The sequence below is a fragment of the Protopterus annectens genome, chromosome 7.part0, assembly GCF_019279795.1.
Source record: "Protopterus annectens isolate FY-2018-M chromosome 7.part0, PAN1.0, whole genome shotgun sequence".
In the NCBI taxonomy this organism is placed as follows: domain Eukaryota; kingdom Metazoa; phylum Chordata; order Ceratodontiformes; family Protopteridae; genus Protopterus; species Protopterus annectens.
In genome coordinates, this window is record NC_056739.1 from 473850729 (window position 1) to 473878092 (window position 27364).

A 27364-nucleotide genomic window follows, 5' to 3' on the forward strand; every position below is an offset into this window, starting at 1 on the left:
GTCAAGCAGTACACATTTTTTTCTCTAGCTAATGAGGAAGCAGAAATAAGATGTCTAAAGACTGAACGCATGTAATACAATACTGCTGCCACACGAGGTAGCACATATGGAGTTTGGTTAGGCTTTAGCACAGCTACGGGTGGATTAACAGCTGTATCTCTAAATTCCTAATGAGAAGATCAAGTTTAGCTCATTTGTAAGTCATTAGATGGATCTGATGTAGCAGTTCTAAAAATATTACTGCAACTTCCCTGGAAAAACTTCTGGCCACCTAAAAAGAGTAAAAATCATATTGCACAAATACACGATAGGGGACAGTGGAGTAATAAAGGTATCCTATTGTGAGGAAAACACCTTAGTGCAGCTGTGAGGTGTAAAATGTATTCACCTGTCAATAACTACCGAGACGACTATACCGAGAACATTGGCAGAACAGATGCAGAGCACAGCAACTAATGAGCACAGTGAACTAAAAATGTAAAAATCCGACTACGCACAACATACCTCTCAGAACTCCAACCAACTCTAGCTGAGCAGCCTTACAGATGGCTGAAGTGGTTTATAAAAATACTGGATATACTAAATCTCTAAAAGTAAAAAAAAAAAAAAACTGGTGCAGTTGTTTATTGCCCTCCTACTTTGATGTTCTAATACACCAATTCTAATCACTGTGCATTTCTGAAATATGTGACATTTTTGTGCAACTATGCTTATAACAGTCAATAATAGTTGGGGGGGGGTAATGATCAGTACATCATTTATGAAATCGGCTTCAGATGTTAATCAGTGCAGTGAAAGAGCAAGTCAATGACTGAGTTACTGGGATGATGGCAGATTAGTTATTACATATGCATATACATGGATTTTGGTAGTGAAAATGAAATTTATATAAATATAGCAGCATAAATGACAAAATATTGCTTTATTTTTTGAGTCCAGCTAATGCCAGAGTTTATGTGTCACCCTCCAACATTTATGTCTTTGATCCCTTGTTAAGTTCACACTGTCCCAAACATTTCCATATCTGAGTAGGTCCTTAAGTATCAGGGACAATTATTTACTTACCATTTGTTGACTGGACAGAGCACTGACCAGTACAAAGTAATAGATGAAGAAATAGTTTGCTGTTTAAATGAAGAATACAAACACACTATTAAGCTTGCAAAGGGATTATAGCTGTGTAGCTCCCACTGGATTTTATTGTAGAAGTAATAGACTGTAGTTTTCCATTACACCACAAGGTGAAGCTCCTTTTTAGGGATATAAAAGAGAACTTCGAAAGTGAAAGGGGACTGAGATACTAGTTGAAGGAGCGAAGAATGAACCTGGTAGCTGAAGGGAAAAAGGGCCTTGCAGCATGACTGTATTTTCTTTTTCTAGTGCTTTGTGACAGGGAAGTGAAGTAGCAGATTGTGTCTGTCTGTTGCTGAAATCCTGGATGATGGTATTTTGTGGAATCAGGAGAGAAGTCTGAAGCCAGTAGTGCCACGCCTGCATATGATTCAGCAAAAAAATGAATTCCTTTGGGTCTAGTACAGAGAAGCCATAGATGATTACCAGAGTTCTGGCAGGTGATTTTTCTACTTTTCTCATCAGAGGAACCATGGTGCCTGGTCACTAGGTTATTCTCGATGGAGTGGTGAGAGGCTCTGGCCATCATTTTATATTTTTATAAGATTGTGGATCCCCCCCCCCAAAAAATGCTTTGTGGATTACAAATAGCGGGGATCCATATGAGTTCAACATGGGCCGCATCATGCAGGCAGCAAGACTGTAAGTAGTCACTGGCCAGTGAACAGGGTATAATGAGTGTTTCATAGCTGGTCTGTTTAGAATTGATCAAAGGGGTTGAGGGTGTGCTCAATGACATTGCATTTTCTCATATTTGTATCGTTGCATTATAAATCTTCATTGTTCAATGACATTGCATTTTGCTCGTTATTAGTACTGCTGCCTTCAAGAATTTTGCTGCTCAATGACATTGCATTTTCTCATATCTGTATTGTTGTATTATAACTCTTTTATTGCTTAATGACATTGCAATTTTTTCCCATGTTTGTAGTGCTGCATTATAAACTTTACTGGCCATTGATATTGCCTTCTTTGTGCATTTTCTTGAATGTCAAGACCCTTTTCTTCTGAGTTCTGGGGAAGAGGGTGAATGTATGTTTTCATTGCATGCATAGCTCACCTTGCCTTATTGCTAACTGGTGCACTGTTGAAATAATTTGTTTGTGGTTGTGCCATTGCCTTTTAAACTAGATGTGTCACCTAGAATAAAATCTGTCATTCTTGCTACCTTGGTGTGTTGAGCCTACCAGAATCAGGTAGGAAGGAACCCATATCTACTTCAGCTATACCTGTGGGTGCGCTACATTTGGGGGCTCATCCAGGATTGCCTGTACTGCCTTGGACTCCACCCTATTCCCCTGTGCGTGTGGAAAGCAAATCCAGCAGAAACATGAATCCAGAAGTAGTCGCTAAGTGATGTAAACAGCACAATGCTCAGTTAGAGCATTGCTTAGTTCTGGTGTTGCCAGGGATCACATGGACTGATATGCAAATACATCAAGTCACAGGATCCTTACCAGTTGTAGGGCATGGATTTTTATTAGACAGCACTATGGACCCTATCGAGCAGAGCACATTGGCCTTATTAGAATGGAAAAGTCCTTTAGTGTATGAGCACATATCTTCGAGTGTACAAATTTCAGGTGAGAGTGCAGTCCATGTGGTAATCCCTGAGAAGTGCACTACCTCAGCAAAAGAGAAAATACCTGTTAGAAAAATATGTATTAATGTGTGTATGCTTAATGCTAATTAATAATCAAAAGAATTAACATGTTTTTCATTCTATTTTACATGCACTGTGTTATATATAAATTGAGTTTCATATGACACTGAAAAATATGCTTTTTGAAAACTGCAGTATGCTTTCTGAAACTTGCAAGATGCCCTCTGACCTAGTAATTGCTAGCACAGCAATATTCATGTTTATGCCTTTTGGAAATGTACTTGAGAAGCAGGTGCTTATCTGCTAGGTCAGGAACGAATGAATGAACAATACCATATTCTGTAAATGTAATGATTTTAGACAATCGGCTCTGTTCGAAGCATGAGAACATGTGCAGCTGCAGATGCTTAGAGATAAAGTAGACAAAGGATTATTAGAGAAATGAACTGTTAGCTTTGTGCTTGAATTAGCCATAGTACCTTGAATGGTAACATAACATGTATCTAGCTGGTAGTAATCAAGGCCATGTTGTTTTCCTCAGGAAGTTTCTCACAAAAATTGTTAAATCAGCAGAAATTCATGGGAATGATGGTCAACAGGATGATGATGAAAAAGCTGGTAATCTGTTACGTCAACTTGGTAGGCCATGTCTAGTTAGAGAATGTATAAAAATTAAAGTATTTCCTGTTTCTAGTTAGACAAACTCTGTAATAGCATGTTTTTGTCTCCTTGCTGCAAGATTAAAGTGCCTTAACCTGAACCTACCGTGTTTTGATCATTTTTAAAGTATATTTTTCCTTTGACAGTTTGGTCCTTTGGACCGGAAAGTACCTCTCGCTCTAGGCCTAGGTCAGAATTGGGCCCGGTGGCATGCATCCGTATGGAGAAGAGGCCAAATCGGCTCTTCTGTTTTGAAAGACCTCCGACTGAATTGTCGTTCCAAAGAGGCCAGCCACTGTTTCTGATCTGGGATTGGAGGATGAGTCAACGATCCGGTGGATCAACTCACGGAGGGTCAGGTAAGGAGGAATTACCTTATTTCTGTTTTAAAGATCAGGGACTAGTTGCAGAACTGTTTTTGTCAGGAAGATTTGCATGTGCAGATCAGGGACAAAAAAGGTTACTGTTTTGTCATAGATCAGGGAAACAGAATAGGTAGGCAGTTATTCTAGATAAACTGTGAAAAGGTGTAGAACCATGGTACCACATGATAAGAAGGGTTACGTAACAATTTACAGCTTAGCTAAGGCAACAATGGGAAATCAGTGAATGAAAAGTTCCCGAGACCCACCCCTAACTGAAGACGCAAAATATATGCAATTACAGCGTGCCGACAATATTAAGTACTATACAAAATGGGTTGATAAGTATAAATTCAATGGTAATTTAGATAAACTTGCACTTATTAAACTTGTTAGGCAACTAAAGACAGACACAAAGGGTCAATTAAAAAAGCAACGACAATTAGGAGTCCCTCAGGCACATAGGTGGCTTGAGGAAGCAAATCGCAGGGAACAAAAGATTAAAAATTCAAAAACTATGTTCTTAGACAAAGAAGATAATAACTTGGTAATAGGAACGGCCCCTCCTTCGCCCCCTCCACTTCCCTTACCAGAATATGAAGCGAGTGGACAAGCTGATCCACCTCCGCTATACCCAGCTGTTTCTACAGCATCAAAACTATTTGTCAGGGATCCTATCGAGACAAGGTCTCGAACACGCGACTTGAGAAGGGAGATTGAGCTATGTGAAATAAATAGAAAATCACAATCTATGAGTGAGGAAGAAATATGTCCACTCATAGAAGTACCAAATCCTCAGGCAGGACAGACAGGACAGGATCCGACTCTTTTAGTTTATAGACCGTGGACACCGGAAGATATCCGAAAAGCCACGGGGGGAATTCCCCATCCGAAAGTGAATTTTCGAAAATTTTTAGAAGACTTACAGGGTATGAGATTAATTTACCATTAGAATAGAGAAGAAGTAGAAAAAGTAGTTAGACAAATTGTAGGTCCAGAGTGGCACATGATCAGTTGTGACTGGAATCCCCATGACGCACAGCTTAGACCACTCCCACATACTAATGCAAAATTGGATGGCAGAGTAAAAGGTCTGACAGACCGAATCTCTGAAAAATGGAAGCCTAGGGCTGATTGGACTTGCATTAATCAGTGCATTCAACAAGAAGGTGAAACAGTTGATAGACATTATGCTAGATTATTAGAGTGTTTTAATAACCACTGCGGAATGCAAAAACCAGAAAACCAGACACAAGATTCCCCATATGAGCAACAGCTAAAGAATGCGTTCTTGAAAGGTAGTATAACTCCCATTAGCAGCTTTATTACGAAGCACATGGTAGATCATCGCACGAGTAGATTACAGCCATTACTTGAATATGCAAGACATGCAGAGAGACATTTTAGTAGTAAAAAGAAAAAGAAAACTCAAGTATTTTCAGCAGAAGATGGGTCAGGAGTATTTGTAGTACAAACTGGGAGAAAGGGTAAAAAAAATACCCAGGGAAATAAACAATCTGACAAGCATTCAGAAGATTTTGAAGAAAGAAAGAAAAGAGGTGAATGTTTTATATGCGGGGAAAAAAGGACATTTAGCAAGGGATTGCAGGCTAAATAAAAAGGTGACTACAGAAAATAAGGAGGATGAGGAATGACTATATGATAGTCAGGAATCACTGAATGAAAATAAACAGGAAAAGACAAGTGCAAATGTGATAGCAAGAGTAGAGGATGAGACAAAAGGGGTAGAGGATGTACATGAATTTGTAGACGTTGAGGAAAATGAAATTTTGGACTTAGCCTTATTGAGCCTAGAGCTTTACTTAGCAGATACAAAACCGGAAGTGACGCTTCTGGTAGAGGGGAGGGAAGTCAAATTTTTGTGTGACTCAGGGGCTTCACGGACCCTGATACATCCTTCCAAATTACCGGAAGATTCAGAACCATCAGATTATATACTAGTGAAGGCAGCTAATGGACAGCTGTATCGGGAGCCACTCTCCCATGACATAGCAATAACAGACCCCGTTTCAGGAATGACCCAGTAAAGTAAAATTGTAGTTTCTGCAAAATGCCCAGTAAATCTTTTGGGTAGAGATTTAATGCAGATGTTTGGCATAGCCGTAGTTCCAACCATGCAGGGTATGGAAGCACAGCGACAAATGGAAACGTTTGTGGTGCGACTGGAGGGTGAGACATATTATTGGTACAGCCAGGACTTGGTTACGACTGGTCCAGGGGCAGTAATTGAAGAACTGATGAACGTAGCCATCAATAAATCCCCCTCCCTCGACATTAACAAACAGCATTTGATGCATTGTACTCTATATTACTGTAGTAGACCAGGACCTGATAAAGAATATGAGCAGGAATTGTTTCAGAACCATGCAAACAGACTAGTGTTATGAAACTTGTACTGGGACACAGAAAGAAACTGTGTAGTAAGCTGTTCATTACCCCAGGAATTTTTAGCACTTTACAAATCTAATCGATTGCCACATGTTAGTTCAACTAAGAGTAAAAGTTTAAAATGGGCAGACTTGGGAGAAAAAGTCACAAGGTGGGAAAAGCAGACAGAATTAGAACTCTCTGAACAAGGAGTACAGAAACAGAAATTGAATTGGATAACAGAGACACACCCAGCTGTGCACTCACAGGCTAGTGAGAATAGCCGAGTATTACTTTTATTGGAAGAAGAGGAAAAAGCCTTGCGAAACATACCAGAAACTCTCTGTTCAACAGGGAAATCAGATGTAGGACCTATACGAACAGCAGGACCAGTTACTATTACGCCAAAGTCAGCATTCAGACCTCAGAAAAGACAGTATCCCTTGAGAAAGGATGCAGAGATAGGGATCAAACCTATAATAGCAGCCTTACTTAAGGAAGGAGTCTTAATAGAATCTCCCGATTCACCATGTAATGCACCCTTATTTCCTGTCAGGAAAGCGAACGGGGAATGGCATATGGTCCAAGATTTACAAGCTGTAAATAATGCAGTTATACTCAGGGCACCAACGGTGCCAGATCCGCACACCTTACTGAATGATTTAAAGCCTCAGCAAAAGTATTTTTCTGTGGTAGATATTAGTAATGCATTTTTCTCAGTACCGATACACCCCAACAGCCAACATTGGTTTGCATTTACATTTCAGGGGAAACGGTATACATATACGAGATTACCACAGGGATATTGTGAAAGTCCAACAATAATTGCACAAGAAATGGCAAGCAACCTGGTGGGATTTATCCCACTGAAAGGTAGTCAGATTTTACTTTATGTAGACGACATTCTGCTGGCAGCCCCCACCCAGCAAGAATGTAAAGAGGACACCATAGCATTATTACAGTTTTTAGCTACTCAAGGACACAAAGTAAACAAGAACAAACTACAACTCTGGAGAAAACAAGTTAAGTACTTGGGATTTGTAATATCCAAGAAGGTAGAATATTAGACGAAGATAGAAAAACAGCAATATTACAAGCACCTAGACCAACTACCAAGAAAGAAATGATGTCCTTCCTGGGAACTACTAACTTTTGTTGGAGTTGGATACCAAATTATGCTTTGGAATCTGCTCCACTGATTAATTTGATATTTAAAAGGCTGATGGCAGCACAAGATTTATTACAATGGACACCAGAAGCAGAAGCAGCTTTCTGTAAGCTGAAACAACTGATAGCATCATCCTTAGTTTTAGGATTACCGAACTATCATAAGAATTTTTTTTCAAACTGTAGATTGTAAGCAAGGTTATATGACATCAGTGTTAACACAGCAACATGGGGACAAACAACGCCCCATAGCTTACTATTCATCACAATTAGACCCAGTGGCACGGTCCCTACCCCACTGTGTACAAGCGATAGTTGCAGCTGCAATGGCAGTGCAGGCTTCGGCCTCAGTAGTGTTATTCCACCCTCTCACATTGAGAATGCCTCATGCAGTCGCAATTATTTTACTGCAAGAAAAAGTAGCATATCTTTCTCCTGCTAGACATCTTTCCTGTGTGACTATACTGTTGAGCCAACCTCATATGATAACTGAACGATGCACAACTTTGAATCTGTCAACCTTGCTCCCAACCCCTGCAGATGGCAAACCGCACTGCTGCCTGTAGGAGATTGAGCAAAAGACATTACCGAGACAAGACCCTACAGATGTTCCCTTTGATGATGCCAAGGTGACATACTATGTGGACGCCTCCTGCAGGAGGGGTCCTACAGGACAGATCCTAGTGGGGTATGCAGTTGTTTCTGACACTGAAACTTTAGAAGCAAAATCTTTACCACACAATTTATCTGCACAAGCAGCAAAGTTGATTGCCTTGACAAGGGCATGTACCTTAGCAAAAGGTAAGAAAGTGAATATTTATACTGACAGTCAGTATGCTTTTTCTACTGTACATGTTTTTGCACAGCAGTGGAAAAATAGAGAATGATAACATCTACTGGTAAACCAATTAATCATGCGCAATTTATTTTAGATTTATTAGACTCTATTCAGTTACCTCAAAAAGTAGCTATTTGCAAATGCGTAGCTCATACTAAGCAACAGGATAGAATTTCGAAAGGTAATGCATGGGCTGATACAGCTGCGAAACAGGCAGCTTCAGCCTCAGAAGCTTTTCTTTTGAGTGAGGAATTACAACCCTCTGAGATTTTAGATTTAGAAATGTTAAAAACAATGCAGACACTTACTACAAATGTAGAAAAACAGAAGTGGATAAAACGAAGAGCAATCCTTGAAAAGGGACTGTACATATCCAAGGAAAAGAAACCAATTTTTCCATCTAACTTGTTTAGATATGCAGCTTTGTTGAGCCATGGGCAGAGCCATGTCTCAACAGGGGGGATGGTACAGTTAGTGAATCGAGTGTTTACAACATATGGATTTACAAACTACACAAAAAAGTTTTGTGCAGCATGCCATGTTTGTAACAAGCATCATGCACAAGGGGCATTGAAGCCTAAGCAAGGGAGTTTCCCTACGCCACTGTATCCGTTTCATACTATTTGTATGGATTTCATAGAACTGAATAAATGTGAGAATAAAAAGTATTGCCTTATCATTATAGATATGTTTTCCAAATGGGTGGAAGCTTTTCCAACTAAAAATCCAGATGCAGCTTCTGTTGCAAAGGTCCTTGTTAAAGAAATTATACCCAGATTTGGCATGCCAGAAAAGATTTATAATGATAATGGTACACATTTCGTGAATCAAACAGTGCAACAACTTAGTCGTTATTTCGGAATATCGTTAAAATATCACTGTGCCTACCACCCCCAATCTGCAGGATTAGTTGAGAGGCATAATGGGATGTTGAAGAATAAGCTTAGGAAATTGATGAGTGAGACACAGAAAAGCTGGATGCACTGTTTGCCTCTAGCACTGTTGAGCATGAGAACTATTCCAAATGCAAAGGGATTAACTCCTTTTGAAACTTTGTTTGGGAGGGCATATTATACACCTCAGTGGAAACCTCTCATGTCTGCAGAGCAAGAGGCTGACAGTTCACTTGCAGGGTATATGAAATGATTTTTGAATAACAAACCTTTGCAGTTAAATTCTGTTTCAGATAAAGAGCAATTAAAATCGGAAGCACCAGTAGCCCCAGTCACCTGGGTCTGGGTGAAGATTGTGAAGAAAAAGAACTGGAGTTTTCCAAAGTGGAAAGGACCATACCAGGTACTACTGTCGACACCCACTGCAGTCAAGATCACGGAGTGAGCTTCCTGGATTCATTTGACACACTGTAAACTGGTTAAGAACTTTGAATTGGACAAAAACTTTGTTACTGTTGTACAACAAGAACATAATGGCCAGGTACAGAGTGAATAGAGACATTGAGCAACCTCAGAAAACTTGCATGATCATTTTGATAGCTATGTTAATCACACTGTTCTTTTTGTTGTGGCCACTCCTTTTTCCTGCCGCAAAAGTTGGACTGATTAAACGTAATGAGTCAAATATAGACTGGCATCCGAACTTTAACACTTATCAGGCAATTACACGTGTGTATGCTGAGACTTTTAATGTTTCAAACTGCTGGGTCTGCACGGCCATATCAACAGCATACAGGGGTTTATTGATGGCGGCTATTCCCCTAGGGGTCAATGAGACCTGGAAAAATCTGTTTTTTGACACAGTTGCTATTAAAGCACATGATAAGGTAGCACTGTATTTGCCTGTAACACAAAAAGGAATTGTATGTTTTTACAAAAATGATACCATCCAAGTGGGATGGAGCAAGTGCAATGTCACCGTACAGTATAAATGTTATATAAAAACAAATGATTTAGGTGGCTCTTGTAGTACAGATTATAACTCATTTTTGAAATCTATGCATAAGACTCTTGATCAGGTACAATGTAATCCTGTACTTTTTAAACAATCATCTGTAATAGATAGGAAAATGTTTCATGCAGGGCAGTCATTTCGTAACAAAGTAACAACTAAAGTAGAGGACTGTTATTTTGTGTGTGGTAAAAAAGCATATAAATGGTTACCTGAGAATTGGTCTGGCAGTTGTTTTTTGGGATACCTGGTCCCGGCCATACGACACACTGCAGCTTTGCCTCAGGGAAGTATTCGAAATACCCAAGATGTAACCAAAAAGACTGTTAAGAAACCTGAGAATCCAGTGGGACAGATTGAAGCAGGCTGGAAAGACCATCGTAATGTGGGAACCAAACTTGCGCACATGGACTTGAGTGATGCTGTTATATCATGGGCAGGTATATTACCAGCATATGGCGCACTTAAATCGATTTGGGAGCTGTGAAAACTGTCTAAACTTATCGAAGTAATGAGTAATGCGACTTTTTCTGTCCTTGAACTGATAACTGATGAACTGAATGCCATGAGAACTGTAGTACTTCAAAACCGAATGGCTCTTGACTTCACCCTAGTGGCGAGGGGTGGGACATGTGCTTTAATCAAAGAAGAATGCTGTGCGTTTATTCCTGATCATCAGCATAAGATTAACGATCATCTCGAGGTGATTCAGCAAGTGTCAACCATGACCAAACCAGGCCCAAACCCTCTGACAGACTTTTTCCAGAATGTATTTGGGGGGTGGGGTTCCATCCTAATGAACATATTGATTGCCATTGGGGTAGGATTACTCCTAATAGGCATTTGTGTTTGTTGTGGAATCCCCTGAATGAAGAAATTAATCAAATAATTCATAGATATATCAGTATCTGAGACTATGTATCAATGTACGGAACTTGAAGAGCTGCTAGAATGTGAAACACTTTCATAAAAGTTTAAACTGAATGATTTTCTTAACTGTAAATCCTAATTGGAAGAGGTTAGGAAAAGAAGCAAACTGTTTATTCTTTTTTGAAAATAGATTTAAAAAGTATTAACAGGAGGGAAATGTTAGAAAAATATGTATTAATGTGTGTATGCTTAATGCTAATTAATAATCAAAAGAATTAACACGTTTTTCATTCTATTTTACATGCACTGTGCTATATATAAATTGAGTTACATATGACACTGAAAAAGACGCTTTTTGAAAACTGCAGTATGCTTTCTGAAACTTGCAAGATGTCCTCTGACCTAGTAATTGCTAGCACAGCAATATTCATGTTTATGCCTTTTGGAAATGTACTTGAGAAGCAGGTGTTTATCTGCTAGGTCAGGAACGAATGAATGAACAATACCATATTCTGTAAATGTAATGATTTTAGACAATCGGCTCTGTTCGAAGCATGAGAACATGTGCAGCTGCAGATGCTTAGAGATAAAGTATACAAAGGATTATTAGAGAAATCAACTGTTAGCATTGTGCTTGAATTAGCCATAGTACCTTGAATGGTAACATAACATGTATCTAGCTGGAAGTAATCAAGGCCATGTTATTTTCCTCAGGAAGTTTCTCACAAAAATTGTTAAATCAGCAGAAATTCATGGGAATGATGGTCAACAGATGATGATGAAAAAGCTGGTAATCTGTTACGTCAGCTTGGTAGGCCATGTCTAGTTAGAGAATGTATAAAAATTAAAGTATTTCCTGTTTCTAGTTAGACAAACTCTGTAATAGCACGTTTTTGTCTCCTTGCTGCAAGAGTAAAGTGCCTTAACCTGAATCTACCATGTTTTGATAATTTTTAAAGTATATTTTTCCTTTGACAATACCTGTGGAAGCTATCTAAGTAGGTCAAAACCTTACAACAGAAGCTGCAATTTCACTGCCCATAAATACTATAAGGCCTGAAGTTTTGAATGCTCTGGGAAGTATTGTAAAAAAATGATTAAAGCCTGCAGCCATTCACTGGGTTTGTCTACCGCAAATTGCATTTCTTTTCTGGCAAACAACCCAAACCTCAGGGAGAGGAAGATTTTGAATCCTAGATGGATCAGGCTTCACAAGCCCTAGAGGAGTGAGATATCCCAAAATCTCAGAAGAAGCAGCGGATAACTGAAAGTCTAAAGGGATTAGCTGCAGATACCATATGCAACCTAAGGATGGATAAGCAAGATTGCATGGCCAAGGACTATTTAGGAGTACTGCAGGATGTGTTTGGGAGGACCAAGAGGGCTACTGACCTAGTATATCAGTTTGAACATACATACCAAGAAGATGGTGGGAAACTATCTGATTATATTAAGTGATTAGATAAAATGCTCCACCAGATTATCCTAAAGAAGGGGGTGGAACCGAAAGTAGCTGATTGAGTATGGATCAGACAAATTTTACAGGGAGCTCAAGCTATGGACCCCATTGTGTGGAAAATGAGGATGAGAAATAGGGAAGAGACTCTAACTTATTCTCAATTGGTTAAAGAGGTGAGGGAAGAGGAAGCCCTGTTGGAAGCCAAATCTCAGTGTTCAACAGCAAATAAAACAATGAGTGAACACCAGCAGGATCCTATAGCTGTGCTCACTACTCAAACAGGAGTCATAGCCCAGAGTGTCCGCAATGTAGAGGTGTCACAGTTGAAGATGCAGGTGTCTTCCCTAACCAACGCCATAGCTCAAGTCACCAAGACAGTTGCAGAACTGCTGAAAGCAGTGGTAACTTTAACTGAAGGGAGGACTACATCAGCTAGAACCTCCATGAAAGGCCTCAGGGAAGAATTGGATCAGCCAATGTTCAGAGTTCCTACTGGATTTTGTTTCTGCTGTGGGGATGCAGGGCATATAAAGCAAAAGTGTCCTAATGCTGAGAACCTGAAAAAAGTGAACAAACTATTATTGACTAGTGCAATGCAGGGAAACTTCAAAGGGCCTCAGTGAAGGAGCCAGCTGAGTGCCAGTTACAAAGAGCTCCATAAAATCTAACATCAAGAGACAGCATTCTGGATCTCCTTTCCACACAAACCCATGTAATAGGGGAGGGAAACTACCTGCTATGCACACTTCTAGCTCATCTGAGGTGAACAACCGAATTGGAAAGCCATCTCAGCCAAAATCTCAGCATCTGAGACCACAAGCATTACTAAGCATGAGTCATATCTGTTAAAATGGTGAGGTCAACCGGTGGTACCTCAACCACATGCTGACTGCCATACAGCTGAACAGCACCAGAAACAGAAACTACCCAATGGCCTAATGGGACCGTCCTCTGTCATGTCAGTAAAAATAGAAGGAGTGTATAGGAAAGCACTGTTGGATACTGGTGCACAAATCACCATCCTATACAGAGACTTCTATCAAAAATACTTAAAGCATTTGCCATTTGAAAAGTTAGAAGATTTGGAGATGTGGAGGCTAAGTGACATGAAGTTCCCTTATGATGGTTATGTCTCACTCAAGTTAGAATTTTCCACTTCAGTTGTTGGGCCAACAGAAGTTTTTGAAACACTTGCTGTTGTGTACCCCAGGCAAAAAGGAAATATTCAGCATCTATTTTAGTGGGGCCAAATACTGACCTCGTCAGAAGAATGCTAATGCCTCAGTTGACCCAGGAACACCCAACACTGCATCCTCTTCTGAGACCAGTTTTCTGTGCCCTTCCAAGGGAGAAGGATAGTAAGAAAGATGAAATTGGTCTTGTGTGGACCCCATCTGGGAAAGAGCATATAATTCATCCTGGTCAGGTCACCTGCTTGAGAGTCAAAGTGAGGATGTGTGGACAAACAGTTTCCTCTTATCGCATGATGGAAACAGATCCAGAAAGTGACTTGCCACCGGAGCTGGAACTAGTCCCAGAAGTTTGGCCTGTGGACAAGTTAAAGCATCCTTATGACACTTTGCCTGTGGGGTTAAAGAATAAAGGATGTACTCCCATTGTCCTGCATTCACAACTGCATTTGGGAAATGTTTAAGTTGCTACTCCCTTACCTACTTCTGTTTTGACAAGAAATGAGAGTAGGGCCAACGAGTTGAAGCTGGAAGATATTGAGATAGGAGGTGGTCTCTTGCCCCCTGAGTGGCTAACCAGAGTTAAAGAGCTACTAATGTAAAAGAGAAAAATGTTTTTCCTCTAGTGAACTAGATGTGGGCTGTGCAAAAAGTGCAGAACACTGAATAAGAGTAAAAGAGGACCGGCCTTTTAGGGAACGTTCCAGAAGAGTAGCTCCAGGAGACCTGGAGGACTTAAGAAAACATTCAGAGGAACTAAAAGCTGCAGGGATAATTCGAGATTCAAGAAGTCCATATGCCTCTCCCATTGTCGTTGTCAGGAAAAAGAATGGGTCAGTTTGCATGTGTGTTGACTATCGTACTCTAAATCAGCGAACCATTCCAGACCAGTACACAACTCCCCGGACTGAAGGTGCTCTAAATTGCCTGGTGGGCAGTAAGTGGTTCAGTGTGCTAGACTTAAGGAGTGGATACTATCAAATTTCTATGCACCCAGAAGGTAAAGATAAGACTGCCTTCATCACCCCTTTGGGATTTTTTGAGTTTGATCGCCTACCTCAACGTTTATCAAATGCACCGGCAACTTTCCGGAAAATCATGGAAAGAACAGTTGGAGATATGCATCTCCTGGAAGTCTTAGTCTACCTGGATGACATCATTGTCTTTGGGAGGACACTAGAGGAACACAAAGAAAGACTGATGAAGGTATTGGACAGGATTGAGAAGGAAGGCCTGAAGTTACATTGGACAAATGAAAGTTTTTCCAACCTTCAGTGACCTATGTGGGACATGTAGTGTCTGCAAATGGAATATCCACAGATCCCAGCAAAGTTGAAGTGGTGGCATCTTGGCTCAGACCAAAAACTATCACAGAGCTGCAATCTTTTCTGGGGTTCTGCAGTTACTATAGAAGGTTTGTGGAAGGATTTTCAAAGATAGCAAGACCTCTCAACCATTTGCTCTGAAATGATGAGAAAGCAGATGAAACAGATGAAGATATATTTGTGAAAAAACCTAAGTGACTGAGAGGTTCTAAAGAACTCATCGAGTTGTTGGGCTCCTGAGTGCGAAGAGTCACTTGAGCAGCTTAAGTATTGCCTCACACATGCCCCTGTGCTGGCATATGCTGACTCAACAAAGCCATACATTTTACATGTGGATGCTGTCAGGGATGGCTTAGGAGGAGTCCTTTACCAGGAGTATGACAAGAAACTGAGACCTGTGGCTTTTATCAGTCTGAGTTTATCCCCTACAGAACGAAACTACCCTGCACATAAGTTGGAATTCCTTGTCTTAAAGTGGGCGGTAGTGGCAAGCTGCATGACTATCTCTATGGGGCTAAATTTGATGTGCAGACTGACAACAATCCTCTGACATACATCCAGACTACTTCAAAGCTAGATGCTGCTGGCCACAGATGGATGGCAGCTCTATGCAACTATAATTTCAGTTTTTAATATCGCCCAGGACATGAAAATGGAGATGCTGATTGTCTGTCAAGAAGACCTCAGGGAGATTTACACCCTGACAATGAATGGGTGGAAATTCCAGCACCAGGGGTGAGAGCTATATGTCAGATTTTAACCTGCTATCAACACACTGAATGTCGGTCCCGGAAGTCTGTCTGCAGTAAGTATACCCCAAGCTTACTGTAATCTGGTCACTTTACAGGCTTCATTGCTACCAGCTTTGAGTAATAGCAACCATAGGAGAAATCAAAGAGAAGTCCCCTTAGGTCAGCTGGTGGTAGCTGCTTTACAGAAAAAACAAGTTAATATGCTTCGCATGGACATTCATCCTCTGGCAAAACATTTGGCCAAAGAATGGGACAAACTCCAGATACAGAATGGACTAGTGTATAGGAGATCTCCAAGTGCACTCGGCAAGAGAACAATGGCAATTGTTGCTTTCTCAAAAGTATAGAGAAGTAGTACTCTGGTCATTGCATGATGAACATGATCATCTTGGTTATGATAGAACCATGGGTCTGGTACGAGACAGGTTCTACTGGCCGTGCATGAAGCAAGATGTTGAGGATTATTGTTGTACATGTCTTCGTTGCATTCGGAGAAAGACTCTGCTGACCAGAGCTGCCTCATTGGGTCAAATGGAAAGTAGTGAACCTATGGAACTGGTCTGTATAGATTTTCTGTGCATTGAACCAGATGAAGGTGGGATCAGTAATGTGCTGGTGGTAAAAGACCACTATACCATAGATGCTCAAGCATTTCCCACGCATGATCAGAACTCTATTACAGTGGCAAAACTACTAGTTGAGAAGTTCTTTGTACACTATGGCCTGCCAAATAGGATACACTCTGATCAAGGACGTGATTTTGAGAGCAAGCTTGTCCATGAACTACTCACTGTTGGGAGTCCAAAAAAGCCGCACCGCTCCTTATCATCCTCAAGGCTATCCTCAGCCTGAGCGTTTCAACAGAACTTTACTAAACATGTTGGGGACACTAGCTTACAACAGTACTAAAAATGATGCTACTGGATTCTTGCCTTACACCAGTGCGATCTCATGGCAGTTATGTGGAGAGTCTTAAGAAGAACCTCAGACAGGCTTATGAGCTTGGTGAAAAATCAACAGGACAAAGACATCAGTGAAACAAGGCTCACTATGACAAAAAAGTAAAGATGTATGACTTGCAGCTAGGGGCAGAGTTCTTTTGAGAAATTTGAGACTACATGGAAAGCATAAACTAGCTGACTGCTGGGGATCTGAGCTTTACACAATTTGTTCTCAGCTACCTAATATCCCTGTCTACCAAGTTTGCTCTGAGGACAAAGAAGGACCCATTAAAACCTGGCACTACAATGACTTAATGCCTTTGGCAAAATCAGTGAGACTCATGAATCCGGAACCTAGAATGGCTCAGCAGAAGCCTAACTCAAGACGATCCAGAAGCCTAAGGCGGAAAGGAACTATCCTTTCCAATGTTCAAGAGCCTATGCTTTCTCTTGCTGAAGGAGAGGAGGACAGTGATGATGATTGAGGTTTCAGTGGGCTTTTTTATGAGGACGTTCAAGACCCCATGGGCTGTAATCTCAATGTAAATGCACCGGAATTTATTCCTTGTCATTTTGAGCAGCCCAGACCTAACAATAGTCTAAGTAATGTTTCTGCACCCCTTCCAGGCCCTGATAGTGATGGAGGCCCTGCTATGCAAACTTCAGAAAATAGTGCTGAGGGCATTCATACCGTTATGGAAAACGAAAGTGAAGTTATACAAGAGGAGATCATAGAAGTAAACAATATGCCTACTGAAGAACTGGATATTGATTGTGATGTGAGTGACAAACCTTCTGAATAAAATTCCTTAGCTGTCTCTTCTGAATCAAAACTGCAGAGACTGATTTGACCCCCACAGAGACTTACATATAACAGTTTGGGACACAGTACACAGGAACCTGTGATCACAGCACATCGGAGAGTCTGCACCCATAATTCATATGCCTCCTACTCCATTGGTGACACCCCATCCCAAGTTAAGCATAAGGCTGATTACCCTTGGTGGAATGTACCTTTTGAATGCAAAAATACTGTTCAGTTCTTGGGGGGGACCCAATATTTTCAAGTGGGGGGAGAGTGTAGCTCCCACTGTATTTCATTGTAGAAGTAATAGACTGTAGTTTTCCATTACAACACAAGGTGGAGCTCCTTTTCAGGGATATAAAATAGAATTTCGAAGGTGAAAGAGGGGACTGAGATACTAGCTGAAGGAGGGAAGACTGAACCTGGTAGCTGAAGGGAAAAAGGGCCTTGCAGCATGACTGAATTTTCTTTTTCTAGTGCTTTGAAACAAGGAAGTGAAGTAGCAGATTGTGTCTGTCTGTTGCTGAAATCCTGGATGATGGTATTTTGTGGAATCAGGAGAGAAGTCTGAAACCAGTAATTCCATGCCTGCATATGATTCAGCAAAAAAAGGAGTACCTTTGAGCCTAGTACAGAGAAGCCATAGATGATTACCAGAGTTCTGGCAGGTGATTTTTTTTTTTACTTTACTCATCAGAGGAACCACGGTGCCTGGTCACTAGGATATTCTCAATGGAGTGGTGAGAGGCTCTGGCCATCATTTTATATTTTTATAAGATTGTGGATTCCCCCCCAAATGCTTTGTGGATTGCAAATAATTAGGATCCATATGAGCTCTAACCTGGGCCCCATCATGCCGGCAGCAAGACTGTAAGTAGTCACTGGCTAGTGAACAGGGTATAATAGAGTGTTTCATAGTTGGTCTGTTTAGAATTGATCAAGGGAGGTGAGGATGGTAGTACTGCTCAATGACATTGCATTTTCTCATATTAGTATTGTTGCATTATAAATCTTCATTGTTCAATGACATTGCATTTTGCTCATGTTAGTACTGCTGTCTTCAAGAATTTTGCTGCTCAATAGCATTGCATTTTCTCATATCTGTATTGTTGTATTATAACTCTTTTATTGCTTAAAGATATTGCAATTTTCCCTGTGTTTGTAGTGCTACATTATAAAGCTTTACTGCTCATTGATATTGCCTTCTTTGTGCATGTTTGAATGTCAAGACCTTTTTCTGTTGAGTTCCGGGGAAGAGGGTGAATGTATGTTTTCATCGCATGCATATCTCACCTTGCCTTATTGCTAACTGGTGCACTGTTGAAATAATTTGTTTGTGGTTGTGCTATTGCCTTTTAAACTAGATGTGTCACCTATAATAAAATCAGTCATTCTTGCCACCTTGGTGTGTTGGGCCTATAGGGGTGTCACCAGAGTCAGGTAGGAAGGAACCCATATCTACTTCAACTACACTTGCAGGTGCACTACAGCTGTTTTGTAAACTTCTAACATACTGGGTGTCAGTTTAAGTAGAAGTCTGACTAACAAAGTAAAATTTTGGTGGAGTGTTCACAACTGGTTAGCAGGATGACAGCACAGAAAACTTTATGTTCTGGGACAATAGTTTAACAGCCAGTGATGCTGAGCCTGTTATGGGGATATTCTGAGTGGCAGGAGACAAACTCTCCTACATTTCATGACTAATTAATCACCCTGGCTGCAGTGGAATGTACTCATGGTGACCAAGGTAAATAGTGCAGGCTTTGCAAGAACTAAGGGTGCATGTGTGCTGTCTTTCTTTCGTGTGCAGATGAGCATGGGTAAGGAGCACGATTGCCTTTCCACCCTTGTGCATGTGACCATGGGGTAAAGTTCACTAGTACTACCCTGCTGTCACGTGCATGAGACTAGTGTAAAGATGTAGAAAAATAGCATGATTATGCTCCATAAGAAGTTGTTTGCTAAAGGCAAGTTTCACCACCTGCAGTATGATACTGAAGGCTGGCCTTCTGATCCTCTCAATATAGTAGAGTCATACCTGCCAACTTCAGAGCTGGAGTTCATACAGTGGACAAACTTCCACTGTGTTGAATGACACAGATGCTACTGCTATCAGAAGCAGGGGACATTATAACAAGGTCACAGTGAAACCTAAAAATGGATAGTCAAAAACGAGGTTAATAAACCTGCTCAGGTAAACACTGGACATCTGTGGACACTTCTCCAGTAACTTGCATGAGGTATGATTACTTTCTTATCAACTCTGTCCCAGGATTACATATGGTGACACTGATCTAAAAGACTGCTGAGATGAAAAAGCAAGCCTGTGACAACTGACTTTATTTTTTTCCATATCTAAGCAGGCCCTTCTGTACCTCAGTGGCATATTAGTGTCACATTACTGCTGAACACCTTCTGCTTGTGCCAGTGGGCAAACCAAATATTGCATTATGTTCTGTGCAAATATATCTAAACTTTCGTCATGGAAGCAATGTTAGTAGAAAAGAAGAATGCTTAGTATTTGGTATTTTGTCTTTCATTCTGTTGATGATAACCCTATCAGCTGTTTATCACCTCAGTGAAAGCCAGTTATTTGATTTACATAAACAACTTTAGAGCAAGTGATCCACTGAGAGATGACAAATTATATCTGGTGCACACCATTATCATTATGAAAAACAGTCATTATTACAAACATCAATTACAGAGGTTTACAGAAACACTAATAGAAACATTAATGACAGTGGGTTACACAAGCACTAAGCATAAATTTAAATCTTCCTCATTTATATAAAAATAGAACATATAATATCTAACAATCCTGAAAAGCTGTAAATAGGAACAGCAAAGAAAACACTTTGACAAGAAAAGTGAGAAACATATTATTTCTGTAAACACATTTCTGATGGCTATACTTGCTGTTTAATGAGGAAATGTCTGCATTTCTTTTACTTATTTGCATAATTCTAGCAAGTGTTGTACTGATGTTCGTAGGTGCTGTGGTTTTCTGATTTACAGCATAACCGTTTAAGAAGAAGACAGGTCCTGCAAAATAAAACATCTCTTTTCATCACACACTAAAATTCTGCACCTCGGCTTTTCTAATAAAGGACTGCATTGTTATAAAAAATTACAGCACACATTACAGGCATCTGAATGAGAGTAAAAATGATTGTGAGGATAGTAAAAAGTAATCCATTGTAACCCATAGCCTGTCCAGACCAGAACCCACAGCTGAAATAACTGCCAGTAATACAATAACAGCAACTCTGGTACTAGAGTAATTAAACGCCTGCATTGTTCTGACTCTGTTCTCTCTCAACAATGCATTATGTGCATATCTTGTCCACACCCCTTCTTTCTGTGCACAGTGTTATGTTCACCCACCACACCACCCAGTGACCACTCATGTAATTCATTCGGTCCATCTATCTAACTATGTGATACCTATATTTGTTTGACTGAAGTAAAAGCAAATATACCACTTTATGATTTACCAGGACTTGAATTATTCTGTGAACAGTGAGTGCATTATCTTAACTGTATGGTTTTCATTGCAAAAATACAGCCTTTATTTACATGCCTATTAGACTAGGTATGATACAACATTTTTACAACAAACAAACACTAATCACTGCAGTTAAAGAGAGTAACAAGTAAAAATAAAGCCTTGGGGATTATGGGTAATTATGTTAAAGTCACAGAACGCTCAAAAGAAGAGGCACATCTTGAGGTGCCAGTCAAAGTAGGGCATTAAAGTGCACTTAAGAAGCTACTGTGGCAATAAATGCAAGTCAGTGCTGTGATAAGAAAAAGATACAGCCTTGATCATGTAGAACCTTGTCACCAGACGTTTAAAGCTGTTTTGTGCTCTACACGAGCAAATCCAAACAGTCAGGAATTGTTTAAGTAGAACTGTATCTCAACCCCCTGTAAAGAGTCTCGGCACATACTTAGACACTTGCTGAAGCCTTTCAAGCTTGGTGTTTAGAAGCCCAAGATAAAAGACCATTCAAAAATTAAGATGACACCACAAAGGCTTACACAAGGTGATCATCCTTAGCTGGTCTCAACAGCACCAGGTGGTCAATGAAACCTTGTTGTGAAGCTTAGCTCTCAATGATACTTAATTTGTGGGAATGCCCCTTAATTTGGTTTAAAAGTTTGATTTGTACTGAGTAAATGTGGGCATTTTTTTAATAAATTCTAAGTTAATATTACCAGTACATATCCCTAATCATTTTGCTTTGTTCCTAATTTTGGACTTAAAAAGTTGAGAGCAATGTCCTAAAGTACCCACTCATGTTGAAGAGTATTTTCTAGTTTTCACACCTTGAAGATAAACTCCAGACTATGACCCTGGTAGACTGTATAGGAGGTGAGCATAAGAGCTGAGTAACACATGGTGCTCTGGAAGGTAATTTCAATGGTCTTTGCTGGATTTAATGTTTTGCCTATATAGAGACATCTGAGACAATACACAGACATGTGATACAAAGGTCTTACAAGAGATCATACAAGCCAGACTAACAAGAGTCAACCACTTGGAAGAACATATCTCGCTTATTTCTCAACTGGGTTTTTCCCCAAACAAATAACAATCTTTCTTACTGTAGGTTGCTTTGTATGTAATGCAGCACCTTTGCCCCTTAGAGGCATACACACTTGTTGAAAATCAATCAGCATTCTTGACCTTCATTCCTTCTGTGCATGAAGTAGAGCATGGGGCTCAGCTTTGTACCACTATTACCTGTAGCTATGAGCAGGATGTGCAGAAGCAGGGGCAAGCATGTTAAAAGACACAAACAAAGAGGAAATTCTTGGTCCAGCAGCTGAACTTCAACTTTTCTCCTGCCTAAGAGAACCTAGTTAAGAGTAAGGACTGGAAAAGAATATCTGATGTTAGGAAAGCTTCTGAGTCTTAGCAACTTGACAACAGGAGGAATTAGGCAGACTAGTTTAAGACTCAGAAAGGTAAAGCGAAGGGGAGATCATAAGACTAGCTTCATCTAGAGGCCTAAAGTGATCACTAAAAGTTAAACTATCAAGTCTACCAAGCAATTGTTCTTATGGGTGCTAAAGGTAATAATCTTAATAAATTCAAATCCTTATATAATTGTTACAGAATCCTTTTGCAAGAGCCACAGGGCTGTTTTTGACCCAGATACTCTAATATAAGTCAGTTTGGGTGAATCTGAACTGAGGCACTGAAGAAATATGAGAACAAGATGAAAGCTTTCCTACTGCATCTAGGGTGGTAAACAAAAAGGAGCTGACAATTTATTCTTACCAATATGATGCACTCACATTTTTGTGATCCCAAATACTGAATGGGCCATGTTTAGCTATGATTAAAAAATACCCCCCAGGATTCACGAAACCTCTGTGTAAGACTTAATAAGTCTTACTCGGAAATGGCAGTTGAACGGTATGACGTCAGCATGCCATGCATATTCATGAGGGCATGCTGACTCTACTCAAAGTCTAACACCGACCATGCAGGAAGGCAGGGGGCATGTCTGACTGCCGAGTAGTCCAAAGTTCCACGCCCCTGCAAGTGTCTGAATTGTGAAATGTCAACAGACATGAGTGAGTCCACTCAAATGTCTACATACCCAATACTACACTTCCTCACATTGTAAACCCCAGTACAGTTATTAAATGTAAAACTTTAAATTTTTTTTGATTATTTCTGATATAGCTGCCTGTATTTGTGCGTGTTTGCGCGGGTGTGCCCATTGCTTAGCCACAGTTAGCAATTCCGACATCGAAGAGTATAATAAGACATGTTTATGCAAATTAAGCTAAAGAGCAATAGTGTAGTGGTAGAGCCTTCGCACAAAGAGGAGGCATTCACATTTCGAGTCCCACCACTCCCCTTTCTAATTTATGTTTTAAATTAGTATATGAAATAATACCTGACATATATGAATACAATTTTAGTAAAAAGCATTGAAATGGCCTATATATCAGTGAACAAAATGTATATATAGAAATATAAGAAGGATCTTGACATATAAATGCCCATAGCTAAGCAGCGCTTTACCCAGCACAATATACTTGCCTATAGCTAAGCAGCGCTTTACCCAGTGCAGTAGAGTCACCCGTAACTAAGCAGTGCTTTACCCAGCACAATATAGTTGCCCGTAGCTATGCAGCGCTTTACCCAGCGCACTATAGTTGCCCGTAACTAAGCAGCGTTTTACCTAGCACAATAGTTTTGCATGGAGCTGTGCACCGCACCAACCAGCGCAGCATTGGGCAACGTCAGGCAACATAGAGCAAAGTGGAGCAAAGTCGCCTACACACAGCCACACCCCCTAACCTGTCTGGACAGTAGTAAAATAAAAAGCAATGACAAGGGTTGAACCCAGGACACTGTGCACCATAGTCAAAGCATTGAACCACTAAGCCATGACAACTTTGCATAAATATCCACTGTTAACATACATATACTAATGAATGGAAGTTTAACCATTGCTAAGCAGGTTTGCTGTTAGCTGACGATTATCCAAAATGGCCAATCACAAATAAGTGCGGGAAAGCAGGCATATTTAAGCTCCATAGGCGGTAATACTCACCATAACTGATTGTGGCACCCATTTGCAGTCAGAATGTCAGGTGCTGGAGAGGGAAATCACTTTAGAGCGCAGAGGTGGGGCATTGAGGAGTCAAAATACATGGTTTGGCTCCTAGTCCATCATCATGAGGCTAGACTACTGCAGGGCCAGTTTCAAGGTACGGAGTTAAAAGTGGAGGCTTGGAACAGGTTAGCTCATGATCTTACCAGTGCCACAGGTGTCCCAAGGACTGGTGAGCAGGTCCGTCACCACCATGTAGACCTGAAGAGATGGAAGCAGGACCAACTGACCCGATGGATCCAGGAGGCCCGAGAAATGGAAGATGCCCCACTACTGAGTTGGTAGCCATGGTATGAAGTATGTAAGGAATGCTATTGTAGTCTATAGTATGGATAGGTATGTCTCAAAATCCCTTCATTTACATTACAGCTGCAGGTGTCCATGCTTCAAATCAGCAAGCCTATGCAGATAGGCTGCTAAGGCTGCACCACCAGGCAGGTTAGTAATTCTTCTGCATGTATTATTATATAAAAGAAGTGAGAGAGCCTGAAAAAGAGTGTTGTAACCCATCAATAAAGGTCTAATAAGCTGTGAATAATGTTTCTGCATGTATTGTAATATTAAATAACTGAGAGAGTGTGAAAAAGTGTTTCAAGCCATTAATAAAGGTATAATAATTTAGGAATAAAAGTATTCTGCATGCACCAAAATATGAAATGAATGAGAGAGCTACTACAAAAGTGTGTAATGTAATTAATAAAGTAGAATTCCTGGACTGTGTCTGTGTCACTTTCTTTGATAAGTTGTTATACCCTTGCATTATGTAGGTAGTACAGTTGTATTAAATGCTGTCAATGCACAATTGAGTAGGTACATATAAAGTGGATGAAGGGAATGCCAGTAGCTCTTAAGCATATATACAGTCCGCAACTGTTGGTTCATGGCTAGTATGTACAGGTTAAACTGGCACATGAGTAGCTTGTGCTTGTGATCCCCAGAAATGTCATAGTGCTGCTAGAAATGTAGGTATCTGTTTAAAGTAGCTGATAATGTCACCTGAAGACAGCCAGATATGTAGATATATGAATATAAATGAAATATATAAATATGTAGCAGTAACATCTGCATCTGGAACAGTTCGTATGTCAGATGCAGGTCAGGTATATAAACAACTATCAAAACCCTGTTAACAATTTAATGGACACTGTCTAGTGTAATAATACATCTAGGGGATATATACCTGCAGTCATTAGAAATGTAGAGTACAGTCATAAGTATATACAAGTTGTTAATGGATTTTTTCCACCCTACTTTATGGTCATGAATAATGCCGTTCCACAACTTAATGGGTATGTGTAATCTCAAAAACTTTGTTGGGACTTATGTCCTGTTGGTTTATAAATATCTGCATGTACTTTGATGCATGTGCCCTGTTCACATACCAAACCCTTGGTGGGCTGTTGCCACCAATCAATCCTGCATGCTGTTGTATTGTCCATTGTTGTTCTAAATATGCATGTGTTATGCTTGCTGTTCAACTGCTGGAATTATTGTCTGTTGGGTTAATGGGAATACTACTGCATGCTGTTACATCTAATCTGGAATGCTGTTGTCTGTTACTAACCCATATTGTCATTAAATCCTGATAAACATAGAACGTATGGGAAGGCTGATCCCAGCGGACCCTCCTCTCCCACCTCAGCTGGCGATGGCACCTGGCACCAGCATGTCCGGTGCCCAGCCCGGGACCTCCTCCTCCGGTGGCCCTGTGCCATCTTCGGGTGGAAGCGCTGCAGGGGATGGTGCTTGTCCCCTCTGTGCAAGCGAGGCTGGAGGAGGGCCACCCCTCACCCTCTGAACAGTCCGGGCTGCGGTGCGTAGGGAGATCCAGCATTCAGTCACTGATTTTCTACGCCAGTTTGAGGCAAGAGTGGCGCAATGCATGGGTGAGCCTGCCCCTCCTATGCAGCCCCCAGCACAGCCACCCTCTGGGCTGTGAAGGTGCAGTGGTGACTGCCCATGGGTGGGGATCTCAGTTCCACTGTTGCCATCTGTGGGCTCATGGGCTTGCGATATCCAAACATCCATCCCCGTCAATTGTGTTCACCTACCACATGTGTCATATTCCACCCCTGTATGCATCTTGTTTGTCTTGTCTGTTTACCTCCCCAACCTACCTCCCCAAATATACCTACTTCCTCTACCTCACATTCCACTCTCACCTGAAAAAAAAAAAAGGGCAAGCTGTTCCCACAAAAAAATTACACCCCATACATAGCTGCCCATTTCGCACACATGTCCACTGGACATGTAAACTGATAATTATAATTGGCAGTGCAAAATACTTTGTTGTCCTCACCCCTCTCTCAGGGGTGGAAGGTGTCAAATTTCATTCCAAATTTCTGACATTTGCACAGCTGTTGCTGGTAAAGAAATGGGCAACTATGGACCTTCCCTACACCCATCCTGCACATCCCGAGCTGGTTTCCCTACTGTCTTTCCCTCTTTGTGCCCCCTTTTTCACCACTTTCCTATCTCCCCATTTTCTTTTCTTTCCAAGAAATTAGCGCGAGTGTGCACAAGTGTGCGCTTGTGTGCGCTTAGCTAACCTTGTGTGCGATTAACTAAGCATCACGCAAACCCACACAAACCCACTTACAACTGCTTAAAAGTGCCTTAGTCACTCTGCATGTCAGGGCCCTTGTTCTGCTCAACAGCAAAATAAAACACATCTGTCAGTCTCGAACCCTAGACCTTGAACACACTAGACTGCATGAAGTACCACTAAGCCACAGACAATATACAATAACTTGGTGCTGAAATAAATATATCATGCATTACAATGAGTGAATGCAAAGGAAAAATAGGAAGGCCATAACACAAAGCTTGTTCTGTGGACCTGTACCAGCAATCGTTGTGAAATTGCATTACATGACTGAGATGAGAGAAGCAGCCATTCTAGCAGCAAATAATGTTACAGAAGCACTTTACAACCCCCACACAGTAACATAGCAGGACAAACACTGGCATATCTGATTAGGGCAGAGGACATACTACCTAACTGTGACCAGCCTTCAGGGATGTCCCTGATTGTGTAACATATTTTATCTGTGTCCCTCTGAATCCCTCTGAAAAGTACTGACATTAGGCAGAAAGGTGAGGTATTACACAATGAATCATGACAATAATAACAGTAGACACCGCTTGCACTTCATAACAGGTGTACTAATCCATATGCATTGCTTCACTCAAATTTATACCTACTGTCTCTATTATTTGGAAGGTGTACCTCACGTTTAACTACCTATCCCTGACACCATGCAAATATGTATCTGAGTGTTTCATAGGCCTGGAAGAGGCACAAACACACAGGCATATCAGCTTTTC

The 27364-nt window shown here is 40.7% G+C and overlaps 1 protein-coding gene across 1 annotated transcript in view; it reads left to right on the forward strand.

Annotated features, from left to right (window-relative positions):
* Window positions 1-27364, forward strand: part of LOC122805990 — a 216992-nt gene that overhangs the window by 12213 nt on the left and 177415 nt on the right. The gene's annotated exons all lie outside the window — the stretch shown is intronic.